The following is a 12233-nucleotide window of genomic DNA, read 5'->3' as shown; positions in this document are numbered from 1 at the left end:
GCTCTAAATTTAGAGCCAGGGTGAGGCAAACATGAGAGCAGTCGGCATCCTGGAAACGCAGAGAAGTGGCTTGAATTGAATGAAAACGCGTATGTGTAAGTAATCTGTATTCAACAGGTGCAGCAAAAATGAACAGGGCAGCTGTGAGCGTGTCTGAGCCGTTTGGAAACTATTGCCGTGACCTAACCAGAGTTACTCTGCATGCTAGACACAGCAGTGTCATACTTTGGCAAAAATCCAAGTCAGCTTTCTCCCTCTGAGTCAGTGTGATAATTGTCATAGAGGTATAGAGTTTGGGGTCCCTGCAGTAAACTTTTAGTTCTTTTTCTTATTGAAAACTTAAGTTTCAGCTTGGAATGCTTGAATCACTACTGAAACACTACCGGTTGAATCAAGATGAACAACTCTGTTAGAACATGAAGAGTAACATGTACAAACAACAACCTCTATGGCTGGGAAGTACAGCCGATGCAGAAGTGCCAAAAACTCAATTTCCTGGAATGTCCACTTGAGAATGAGTCAGTCTCCATAAGTCCCCATGTTCAAATGTCCAACTTCACAGCAGAAATAAACATGTTTACAGCCTGGTACAAAAAACTGTTTTGGTCTCTGTAGCTAATTTCCCCGTTCATGACAACTGTACTGAGGGTGAATTTATATACAACTCACCTGTTCACATTATATTAAGGCTTAAAGTTATGCAGAATTATATACCGTTGCTAGGTCCTTACTAAGGCTCGGGCTACTTGCTGGAGTAGTGAACTGGATTCCATTACATATAGGAGTCTACTGCTGTGACTGATTCTTTTCCAGGTATTAGTTAGACCCTGTCCATAGAAATGGAAATCAGAACAGAAACGGCAAAAAAAAAAAATATTTTGACAGCAAATTGCACCAAAACATGAATATCTTTTGATTATATGTTTTATTAAAGTTGGCAGCTGTTGTATAATCACAATATTACACTCGAGGGTGAGCTTTAACATATTATTGGCAATTCAGTGTGTGCTAATAATGACGTTAAAGAACACTGTCTTGTGTAATATTGCTTATTTGTAGCATCACTCAGCTTGTCTCAGCTGATGATCCCACTCTTTGCTCATTTTTAGATTAGTTGCGAGGCAGAAAAAGCAGGACTGCCAACATGGAGATGGCCAGCGCCAACACACTGAGCTTAAAAACAGCTCTTCAGAAACCTGTGGGTGACGTCACGCATAGCAGTCCATTCTTTATACCAACCTGTGGGCGTAAAAACGGAAGGAGACAGGTTAGCTACAACTCCCACTGTGGATTTTAGTAAAAAAAGATCCATTCCCAGAGTCAGAAACTACAGATGTGGTCTATACCTATCTCCTTCAAGACTGAAAGCCCAGTGTGACTTCACCGGTAAGTGCAGCTGCTGTTAAACAGGCCACAATGTGTTATCATTCATTCATGGAACTATATATAAGTAGGATTTTTTTGTTTTTGAGTTACTACTACCAAAGGACAAAAAAGCTTATTACGCATACACAGAATGTTAGCTAACCTTCCCTGCCATTTGATATTTTGTTGATGTGTAGACCATCCACTGGTTGGCATGACCTGACTGAAGCTGGCGCTGTCCTTTTGTGTCTACATATAGTCACAGTTATTTTCAAGTCTTCTTCCATACAATATGACGTTCATTTTGTAAATGATGGTCCCACATAGTTTTAAATAGAGGATAAAGCGGGGTATGCTTTAGTGCATTCTTACCTTATGATTGACATGCCTGTGAAAACTGTAAAACTAGGCAGTGCTGATAGCGACTGTATTTCCTACTTAGTTCCACTTTTTTTTTTTTTTACAAAAACAGATTTTAATGTGCAAGAAGATTTTGGCTTCCAACATGCCAGCTGACTGGGACCTTTCTGTGTGGAGTTTACATGTTCTCTCCATGTCTCTGTGGGTTCCAGGTGCTCCGGCTTCCTCCAACAAACATTCAGGTGACTCTAGGCATGAATGTGAGCATTTGTGTCTACGTGTCAGCCCTGTGTTAACCTGTGCAGTTTGTGACCAGTCAGGTAAACATTTTCTGCTTTAAAACAGAGTCAACATTATGCACAGCCCAACTTGCAGATACCCACCAGTTCCACACCCTCATCCAAACTATGGTCACTACTGGCTCCAAAAAAATCAAGATGCAACATCCAGCATGCCAAACAAATCAGTGAGTGAAGCGGGTTTACACTTGACGTGAACGCAGATGTTTACTTGCTGAACTTTCTTGATTCATATTAAAGCAGAGGAGTTGTTTCTGCTGTTCACAGGTCAGTTTTCTGTGAGGTCACAGAGCAGCAGGAGACGCCTTCACCTGTAACAGGATCCTCAGGTCATTCTGCTGCTGATGACAGAAAATTGCAGCAGGTCAACTCGAGCTGTAGACCAGGTGGCTGCACTACTATTTTTACAACAACCTCTCTGAGTCAATCTGCAAGGACCCACTGTGAGAACATTTAAGTATATTTCCAATGATTCTATGTCAAAAAATATATTGATTTTACAAATATATTGACAAATATATTCAGGGCCAGCCCTAGGATTTTGGTAGCCCTAAGCAACATTTTGTGTGTGGCCCCAAAACACTCACAGGGCAACCACCAAATCACACGCACTGCTCGTAACTGAATGAAAACACACATGCACTTGAATTAACAACAAACTTTATTTTAGAACAATGTATTGGTATATTACAATTTTAAGAGGCTAAGACAATTGAACATATTCTAAATAATAAAGATGATGTCCCTTCAGCAGCAGTCATGTCACTCGATGAGGTAGATGGACCTGGTGTAGCAGAGGTCTGTCCACAGTAATTCAATAATGCCCCTTTTTTTACATATCGGCTGGAAGATATGACATAGGTATGTCATATGTATCTTCCATATGTATTTATTAACCACACAACAAATGCAATTTTGTCAGTGAAATATACAAATTAGCTGATTGTCCAAATATGTCCAAATGAGTTTGTATGAGATACAAAAATACAATTTAACATAGCTTGGAAAGCAAATGGATAGCCTGAAACTATTTGGGCCAATTTGGACGTTTAATATGTTCTGTATTAAAATAATATATCAAAACACAAATTTAATGTTGCAATAAAACATTAGTAGCTAGTTAACAAGTAAAACTAGACCCCTACACATGTTATTCCTAGCCTCTGGTATTGTTGCTTCAGCACATAGAAAAATGAATATTATTGATGTGATGTGTGAATGAGTATACCACCAAGGCAAAAGAAACTAACATTTACATTATACACAGATGTTAAATACTGTCATAGGTCATCTTTTCTCATATCAAGTGTAGTGAGGGCTAAATAATACATAACAGTGCTTCTGCATCCTAAAATAAAATGGATTGATTGACTATATAATATCACAAAGGATTTGTCCTTATTTAAACATACTGTTTTTGAACTGCTTGGAAGTCTGTTCATAGTCCATTCTTCATTCAAAGCTGTTTTCTACTTTTCAGATTTCTCTGACATGACATGCAGCCAGAGAGCCGACTAGCTTACCAGCTAGTTTATTATTAAATTCAATAACCTCCTGCTGCTCTCATTAAGCTCTCATGCTTTGCTGCGCAGATTAATCTGACTGAAATGAAATGAATCAAACAGTCACATTATAACATACCTTTACCTTGTGATCGTCTTTCCGTCTCGATTTTTCTTTTTTTTCGTCCTTCCGCAAAACTCCTGAATGTTCTTTTAGGAACATTGTACTGTTGTTAAATTCCCACACCAGCAAAATAACGTTACCCACAATGCCGCGTTTGCCGATCGCTGTGGCTGCGTTGTCACCATGGTTACGCATGGAGGAGGGCGCGGTCACAAACTTACTTTACTTTATTTTTCAACCCTGTACTAAAACGGCTGTTTAAATTGATTTCTTACCGTCATTGTAGTATATGTTGAAATAAAGAGAGGGTCAAAAAATCCAATAACACACTGATTTTGTGGCCCCCTCTCAGTGGCGCAAAAAGTGGGTATGCACTATATGCGGCGCATAGGGGCGCCGCGTTAGAGGGGGCGCCAAAGCGATGGGGGAACAATTATTTCGAGTCGGCATTTTCTGTATTTAACAGCTGTTTGTGCATGTGTAAATGATATGATCAATAACAGAGGGGCATGTCACTAATTAGGCGCCCCTTCGCTCCCTCACCTCTCCTCCCCTCCCACACACACACACACACACACACACACACACTATAAATGCAGATGTACACTAGTCTATGCGTCAACACATATTCGTCAGCCAAGGCCGCTGCTTCACCTGCATTTTTTGCCTTCTGTTCAGTGATATATGTTGCAACTTGCACAGGAATAGAGTCTTGAACTGTTAAAGCACCTGAGTCACATAAACCTTCAAGTCGTTCACCTCGGTTGCAGAATACCAGCGAGTGAAATGTAAGATTCAGGTCTCGTGGCAATTCAAGATGACTCTGATTTTCTCCTTTCTTCCATGTCCGAAACCGTTGCCTATATGCTTCCGGAACCAGCTCATAAGCTCTTAACACTGCTGACTTCACCGCAGAGTAACTTTTACTTTCAGTATCATTTAATGCAGCGTAAGCTTCCTGCGCCCTGCCAGGCAGCACACACTGGAGCATAAGTGTCGTCGTCTAGTTGTACCCTCGCCTCTCGCAAAGCGAGGTTACTCTAAACTCTTCTCTGTGGTCGTCCCCAAATGGTGGAATGACTTACCAACGGCTACTAGAACAGCAACATCCCTTTCTACCTTTAAAAAACCTTTCTGTTTCAAGAATGCTTCCCTGCCTAACAAAACTAACAAAACTAACAACTACTCTGTGTCCTTTACACCTTTCTCAGCTTATGTCCTCCTCTGTAAGTCGCTTTGGATAAAAGCGTCTGCTAAATGCAATGTAATGTAATGTAATGTAAAGTGTGCGCGCCGACTCCGGCCAATGCGCACTTCAGGCCATCGTTCAAACATGAGAAAAACGACTCGGGATCCTTCCTGAAAACTTCGGCAAAAGCCGCAAGTTTCCCCAACACGTCAAAGTCATCAGAAGAATTCCTATTGGCTTCACCAGCTGACATTTTTCTCTCTCTAACCAACGTCAACCGAGCGTGCTCATATCTAATTTGGCCTGCTCTGTCGCTGCCGCATTTTCTTTTTTTCCAGTTCTGCGTTCAACTAAACTTATCATGGTCTAATTGAAGCATACAAATTCTTTTTGTTGCTCAAACGTTAAACCTGATGTCAACGTCGGAGACAACGTGGTAACAGGTGGAGCTACTGGTGGAGGTAAAACCTTGTTTTCAAATAAATTTGACTTCAAAATAGCCTTCACCTTTCTTAAGACGTTTGTCTCCAACATCAATATCATAGTGCTCTGCTATTTTCAGCAGTTGCTCTTAGTGCACAAACTAAAAGCTCCTCTGAAGGAGAATCAAAAAACTCCTCATATCCAGTCAACTTGTGTGTGTGAAAATCAATGCAAACTATAAGTGTAGTCTATTTTTATATACAATTTGGACTGAACAGAAGCGAGTGTGCCCCACTAACGGCCTCAACCACAAACTAAGCTAAGCTCAACCCAGTTTCATGCAGTTACTGGTGTGGGTAGTTATGCACTGGCGCCCAATGGCCAGGGAAGGCAACCAGAACCTGGCGACCCACCCTAAACCATGGATGTGCTCCCGAGACAAAATGCTCTAACCACGGTCACCGCAACACTAACAAAACAAAATAAGACGAAACCTAAGAAGGTAACGCCGCTGAGCCTGACAGGGGAACACCCGATCCACTCAATTAAATATACCCAGTAGACCACACTTACCTTACGTTGATTTCCAGTTCAAACACACAAGGAAAAACCAAACCTCTCACTGCCTACAAAACAAATTTTAGCCACAAACAAACCATTACCGCAACTCCCGAACAAACATGCATATTTCCCACTATCAAATACAAGAGAAACACACATGCAGAACACCAATAGGGAATCCCCAGGGAAACCCTCACAAAGACAAATGACGTCGTAGGACCACAACTTCATACAAACAATTGGTCCTGTACAAAAATGTGCCATCAAGCTAACAGGCCTACCCCTGTAGCAAAACCAAAGTAGCACCAAATACTAACAAACGCCATACCCAAAGAGATCACCAAGATGGACGAGCCCCCAATGTTGTCATGACCCGGCTCTAGAGCCATGACAAACACACAAGGGAGACACGGATTGAAGGCCAAAATGGAATGATTATTGTAAAGAACTAAACAACAAACATTTTTTTTACCAAAAACAACCAAAGAAACGATGGGTGGCAATCAGTCAATCAGTGGTGAAGGTGCATGTATGCATGAATGAAAATGTGTAGATGTGAGATGTTGTGTGCCATAAGAACAAAGAAAACCAAAAACCATGAGGCAGCCTGGAGAGGTGGGTGGAGCCTGCCAGAGAGAGAGAGAGAGAAAGAGAGTTAATGGGTGGAGCTTATACTCTCCCTAACGTGAGGCCCAGGAGTTTCCACCAATCAGCTGGGTAGGGGAGCACACACTCAATTACACAGGGAACCGTCACAATGCACATCAGAGGAGTTACAATTGAGTTTATTCAAAACTGATTCCTCCAAAGGATTCCAAACTGATCCAATACGATAAATGAAAATAAAAATTTCATGTTTTTATATGTGGTTTGACTTGTATTTTTTAAACCCCTTAACACAAGTCGTGATCAGGGTGAGGAGGGAGAGAGAGAAGAGAAGACAAGAGAGATAGAGTCAGGAGAGACAGGGAAGACAACAGGTTGGTCTAATATTAGGTGGAATGTAGGAACAGCCACTTGATATCAAGTAATTAATTTTAAATAGTATTTATATTGAAAAACTGTATCAAGAGTTGTAATTTATAAAGCTATTAAACATACTTGTTTGACCATAGGAATTAGGGGAGAAAAAAACGGCAAGGGGTGAAGGAGACAGACATGAGATTGGTGACGGCATCTGCTACAGAGGAGACCAGTGATGACATCAGGTAGGAATAATTAAACTAGTGAGGCCACAAAACCTAGATGCCTAGTATGGTTTGAATTTCTGCTGACCGACCAATTCACTGTGTCCTTTTGGGAAAATTAGTGCAGGCAGACATGGCAAGTCAGTCACCACAGAGGAGAATGTGGGACAGAGAGGTGCAGATCATGATGAAGAGGAATGATATCTCTGAGAGATATCATTCAAGAAATATACCCAGCAAGCCGTCTACTGAAGGGTACAAGGCCTTGAGAAGTTGAATTCCTCATACAGGAAAATCTTGATTTGGTGTTCCCAAATTTGACAGTAGCCCTTAGTATTCCTGACCATGCCTCGACGGTTGCATCTGCCGAAAGATCCTTCAGTAAGCTGAAGCTTCTCAAAACATACCTTCGTTCAAGTATGAGCAATGATCGCCTGACCCAGTTAGCAGTGATCTCCATGTGAAACATGTGGCACGGTCTATTTCATTTGATGCCATTCTTGACAAATGGGCGAGTGCAAGGGCACGACATGTAACATTTAGTGGTAGGTAGAGGACTTATTTATGTTTGTTTAGTTATTTATGTTATTACATGTGATACATTATTTTTTGTGTTTGATTGAGCTGATCACCTGCTGTAATACATAAAACAAAATAAAAGTCTGTAATAAAGTCCAATATTTTTAAGTCCATGAATAAATAAGATTTAACACGTAAACATTGAAGAGGGGGGGGGGGGGGCCCCCAACGCTTGACTCCTTTCCGGGGGCCATCTGGTGGCGGAGACTATGAACGGCAAGTGGCCGCTCTGTGGACCGCTAAAGAATATTGTGCACAGACGAAGACGACATAAATCAGTTTGCAAAATCTTTTTTTTTGTTTTGACGTGCTATTTTGTGATATATGTGACAGGCAAGGGGCAAGGAAGTAACATTTTTATTTCTGAAACAGGTTAAGCTCTGTATGTATTTGCGTTCTACACTGTAGTCAAGCCAGTAGCTCCAACATTGATAGACGTAGATGATTGAGAAAGTCAGCGCTAACCTACTACAGAATGTGGAAATGTCCAGTTTTCAAAACAAACGAGCACTGCCTAAATTTCATTAAAAAGCTGTGTCTCATAAAACAAGTGTTGTACTATGCTCCTACACCCATTTTTAAATATGAGAATTTAGCTTAATACCTTCGAGGTCGTGTAACAACCCTGTTGTTGTTGAGCCATTTCTCTTCCTTTTCAGTCTGCAGGAAGACCATGAGGCATTCTGCACTGAAGTTATGGACACGCGACATTTGCAGGCATTTTCTGCTTTTGAAGTGTAGGCTATTGTCTGTGTCTTTTGTTTCCTGTTTTACTCCTCTTTTATTTTGAAGTTCAGTGTTCAGTGTGTTCAACTAAGGAATAAAATATATGCACTAAATGTAACACCTGAAAATCTCCCAGTGTATATATTTTTCTTTTTTTTAAACAATTACAAAAATAAATAATATTTAATAATTAATATAATATATATATTTATATTATATTATATTATATTATATTATATTATATTATATCACAGAATATGTGGGAGGGGAGGAGAGGAGAGGGAGCGAAGGGGCGCCTAAAGTGACAGTGCCCCCTGTTATTGATCTATCATTTACACTGCACAAACAGCTGTTAAATACAGAAATGCCGACTCGAAATAATTGTTCCCCCAGCGTTTGGCGCCCCTCTAACGCGGCGCCCCTATGCGCCGCATATAGTGCATACCCACTTTTTGCGCCACTGAGAGGGGGCACAAAAATCAGTGAGGTTATTGTTTTTGACCCTCTCTTTATTTCAACATATACTACAATGACGGTAAAAATCAATTTAAACAGCCGTTTAGTACAGGGTTGAAAATAAAGTAAAGTAAGTTTGTGACCGCGCCCTCCTCCATGCGTAACCATGGTGACAACGCAGCCACAGCGTCGGCAAACGCGGCATTGTGGGTAACGTTATTTGCTGGTGTGGGGAATTTAACAACAGTACTGTTCCTAAAGAACATTCAGGAGTTTTGCGAAGGACAAAAAAAAGAAAAATCGAGACGGAAAGACGATCACAAGGTAAGGTATGTTATAATGTGACTGTTTGATTCATTTCATTTCAGTCAGATTAATCTGCGCAAAAAGCATGAGAGCTTAATGAGAGCAGCAGGAGGTTATTGAATTTAATAATAAACTAGCTGGTAAGCTAGTCGGCTCTCTGGCTGCATGTCATGTCGAGAAATCTGAAAAGTAGACAAGAACAGCTTTGAATGAAGAATGGACTGGACGAACTTCCACATTCAAAACAGTATGTTTAAATAAGGCAAAACCTTTGTGATATATATAGTCAATCAATCCATTTTATTTTAGGATCAGAAGCACGGTTATGTATTATTTAGCCCTCACTACACTTATATATGAGAAAATGACCTATGACAGATTAACATCTGTGTATAATGTAAATGTTTATTTTCTTTGCCTGGTGGTATACTCTCACACATCACATCAATAATATTCATTTTCTATGTGCTGAAGCAACAATACCAGAGGCTAGGAATAACATGTGTAGGGGTCTAGTTTTACTTGTTAACTAGCTACTAATTTTTATTGCAACATTAAATTTGTGTTTTGTATATAATTATTTAATACAGAACATATAAACGTCCAAATTGCCCAAATAGTTTCAGGCTATCCATTTGCTTTCCAAGCTATGTTAAATTGTATTTTGTATCTCATACAAACTCATTTGACATATTTGGACATCAGCTAATTTGTATATTTCCACTGACAAATTGCATTTGTTGTGTGGTTAATATACATATGGAAGATACATAGACTACCTATGTCATATCTTCCAGCCGATATGTAAAAAAGGGCATATTGAATTACTGTGGACAGACCTCTGCTACACCAGGTCCATCTACCCATGAGTGACATACTGCGCTGAAGGGACATCATCTTTATTATTAGAATATGTTCAATTGCTTAGCCTCTAAAATGTAAATACCAATACATTGTTCTAAAATAAAGTTGTTGTTAATCAAGTGCAGTGTGTTTTTCATTCAGTTACGAGCAGTGCGGGTGATTTGGGGTTGCCCTTGGGAGTGTTTTGGGGCCACACACAAAATGTTGCTTAGGGCTACAAATCCTAGGCTGGCCCTGAATATTTTGTCAATTATTTGTAAAATCAATATATTTTTTTGACATAAATCATTGGAATATACTTAATGTTCTCACAGTGGGTCCTTGCAGATTGACTCAGAGAGGTTGTTTGTAAAAATAGTAGTGCAGCCACCTGGTCTACAGCTGAGTTGACCTGCTGCAATTTTCTGTCATCAGCAGCAGAAGTGACCTGAGGATCCGTTTACAGGTGAAGGCGTCTCCTGCTGCTCTGTACCTCACAAGAAACTGACCTGTAACAGAGAAACAACTCCTCTGCTTTAATTGAATCAAGAAAGTCAGCAGTAAACAGCTCGTTCACTACAAGTTAAACCCCTTCACTCACTGTTTGTTTGGGCATGCTGGATGTTGCATCTTGATTTTTTGGAGCCAGTAGTGACACATAGTTTGGATGAGGGTGTGGAACGGTGGTATCTGCAGTTGGGCTGTGCATAATGTTGACTCTGTTTTAAAGAGAAAATGTTTACCTGACTGGTCCAAACTGCACGGTTACACAGGGCTGACACGTAACCACAAATGCTCACATTCATGCCTAGAGTCACCTGAATGTTTGTTGGAGGAAGCCGGAGCACCTGGAACCCACAAGACGATGGAGAAAAACATGTAAACTCCACACAGAAAGGTCCCGTCAGCTGGCATGTTGGAAGCCAAAATCTTCTTGCACATTAAAATCTGTTTTTGTAAAAAAAAAAAAGTGGAACTAAGTAGGAAATACAGTCGCTATCAGCACTGCCTAGTTTTTACGTTTTTCACAGGACATGTCAATCATAAGGTAAGAATGGCACTAAAGCATACCCCGCTTTATCTCTATTTAAAACTATTGGGACCATCATTTACAAAATGAACGTCATATTGTATGGAAGAAGACTTGAAAATACTGTGACTATAGTAGACACAAAAGGACAGCGCCAGCTTCAGTCAGGTCTTGCCAACCAGTGGAGGGTCTACATCAACAAATATCAAATGGCAGGGAATTTAGCTAACATTCGTGTATGCGTATAACTTTGTTTGTCCTTGGTAGTAGTAACTCAAAAACAAAAAATCCTACTTTAATATAGTTTCCATGATGAATGATACACATTGTGGCCTGTTTAAACAGCAGCTGCACTTACACGGTGAAGTCACACTGGGCTTTCAGTCTTGAAGAGATAGTATAGACCCATCGGTAGTTTCTGACTCTGGGAATGGATCTTTTTTTTACTAAAATCCACATGGGAGTTGTAAGCAACCTGTCTCTCCGTTTTACGCCCACATTTGGTATAAAGAATGGGCTCTGCGTGACGTCACCCACAGGTTCTGAAGAGCGGTTTTTAAGCTCATGTGTTGGCGCTGGCCATCCCCTTTGGGCAGTCCTGCTTTTCTGCCATGCACAACTAAAAATGAGCAAAGAGTGGGATCATCAGCTGAGACAGCTGAGTGATGCGTACAAATAGCTATTACACAGACAGTGTTCTTTTACGTCAGTATTAGCACACACATGATTGCCAATAATATTTAAAGCTCACCCTCGAGTGTAATATTGTTATTATACAACAGCTGCCAACTTTATAAAACTATAATCAAAGGATATTCATGTTTTGGTGCAATTCTGGTCAAAATATTTTTTTTTTTTGCAGTTTCTGTTCTGATTTCCATTTATATGGACAGGGTCAACTATACCTGGAAAAAATCAGTCACAGCAGTAGACTCCTATAGGTAATTGGAATCCAGTTCACTACTCCAGCAGTAGCCCGAGCCTTAGTAAGGACCTAGCAACGGATATAATTCTGCATAACTTAAGCCTAATATAATGTGAACAGTGGTTGTATATAATTCACCCTCAGTACAGTTGTCATGAACGGGGAAATTAGCTACAAGACCAAAACAGTTTTTTTTAGTACCAGGCTGTAAACATGTTTAATTTCTGCTGTGAAGTTGGACATTTTGAACATGGGGACTTAGGAACTGACTCATTCTCAATTGGACATTCCAGGAAATTTGAGTTTTTGGCACTTCTGCATCGGCTGTACTTCCCAGCCATAGAGGTTGGTTGTTTGG

At 40.3% G+C, this 12233-nt stretch overlaps 1 long non-coding RNA gene across 3 annotated transcripts in view; it reads left to right on the top strand.

Moving 5' to 3' along the window:
* Positions 1 to 24: 24 nt before the first annotated feature.
* Positions 25 to 12233, top strand: part of LOC109140000 (uncharacterized) — a 26327-nt gene continuing 14118 nt past the window's right edge. Inside the window, exons 1-5 of one of the 3 annotated variants that reach the window (XR_002042366.2) lie at positions 25 to 95; positions 1110 to 1386; positions 1838 to 1967; positions 2071 to 2191; positions 2292 to 2410. This is a non-coding gene — a long non-coding RNA (uncharacterized LOC109140000). Of the gene's footprint in view, positions 96 to 1109; positions 1387 to 1837; positions 1968 to 2070; positions 2192 to 2291; positions 3490 to 12233 lie in introns of those variants that run through there. The other 2 variants (XR_002042365.2, XR_002042364.2) reach the window with 2 other exon arrangements.

Source organism: Larimichthys crocea, unplaced genomic scaffold (assembly GCF_000972845.2).
Source record: "Larimichthys crocea isolate SSNF unplaced genomic scaffold, L_crocea_2.0 scaffold82, whole genome shotgun sequence".
Lineage (NCBI taxonomy): Eukaryota > Metazoa > Chordata > Actinopteri > Sciaenidae > Larimichthys > Larimichthys crocea.
Note: the sequence above shows the minus strand (reverse complement) of the source record. Positions and strands in the feature narration are given on the sequence as shown.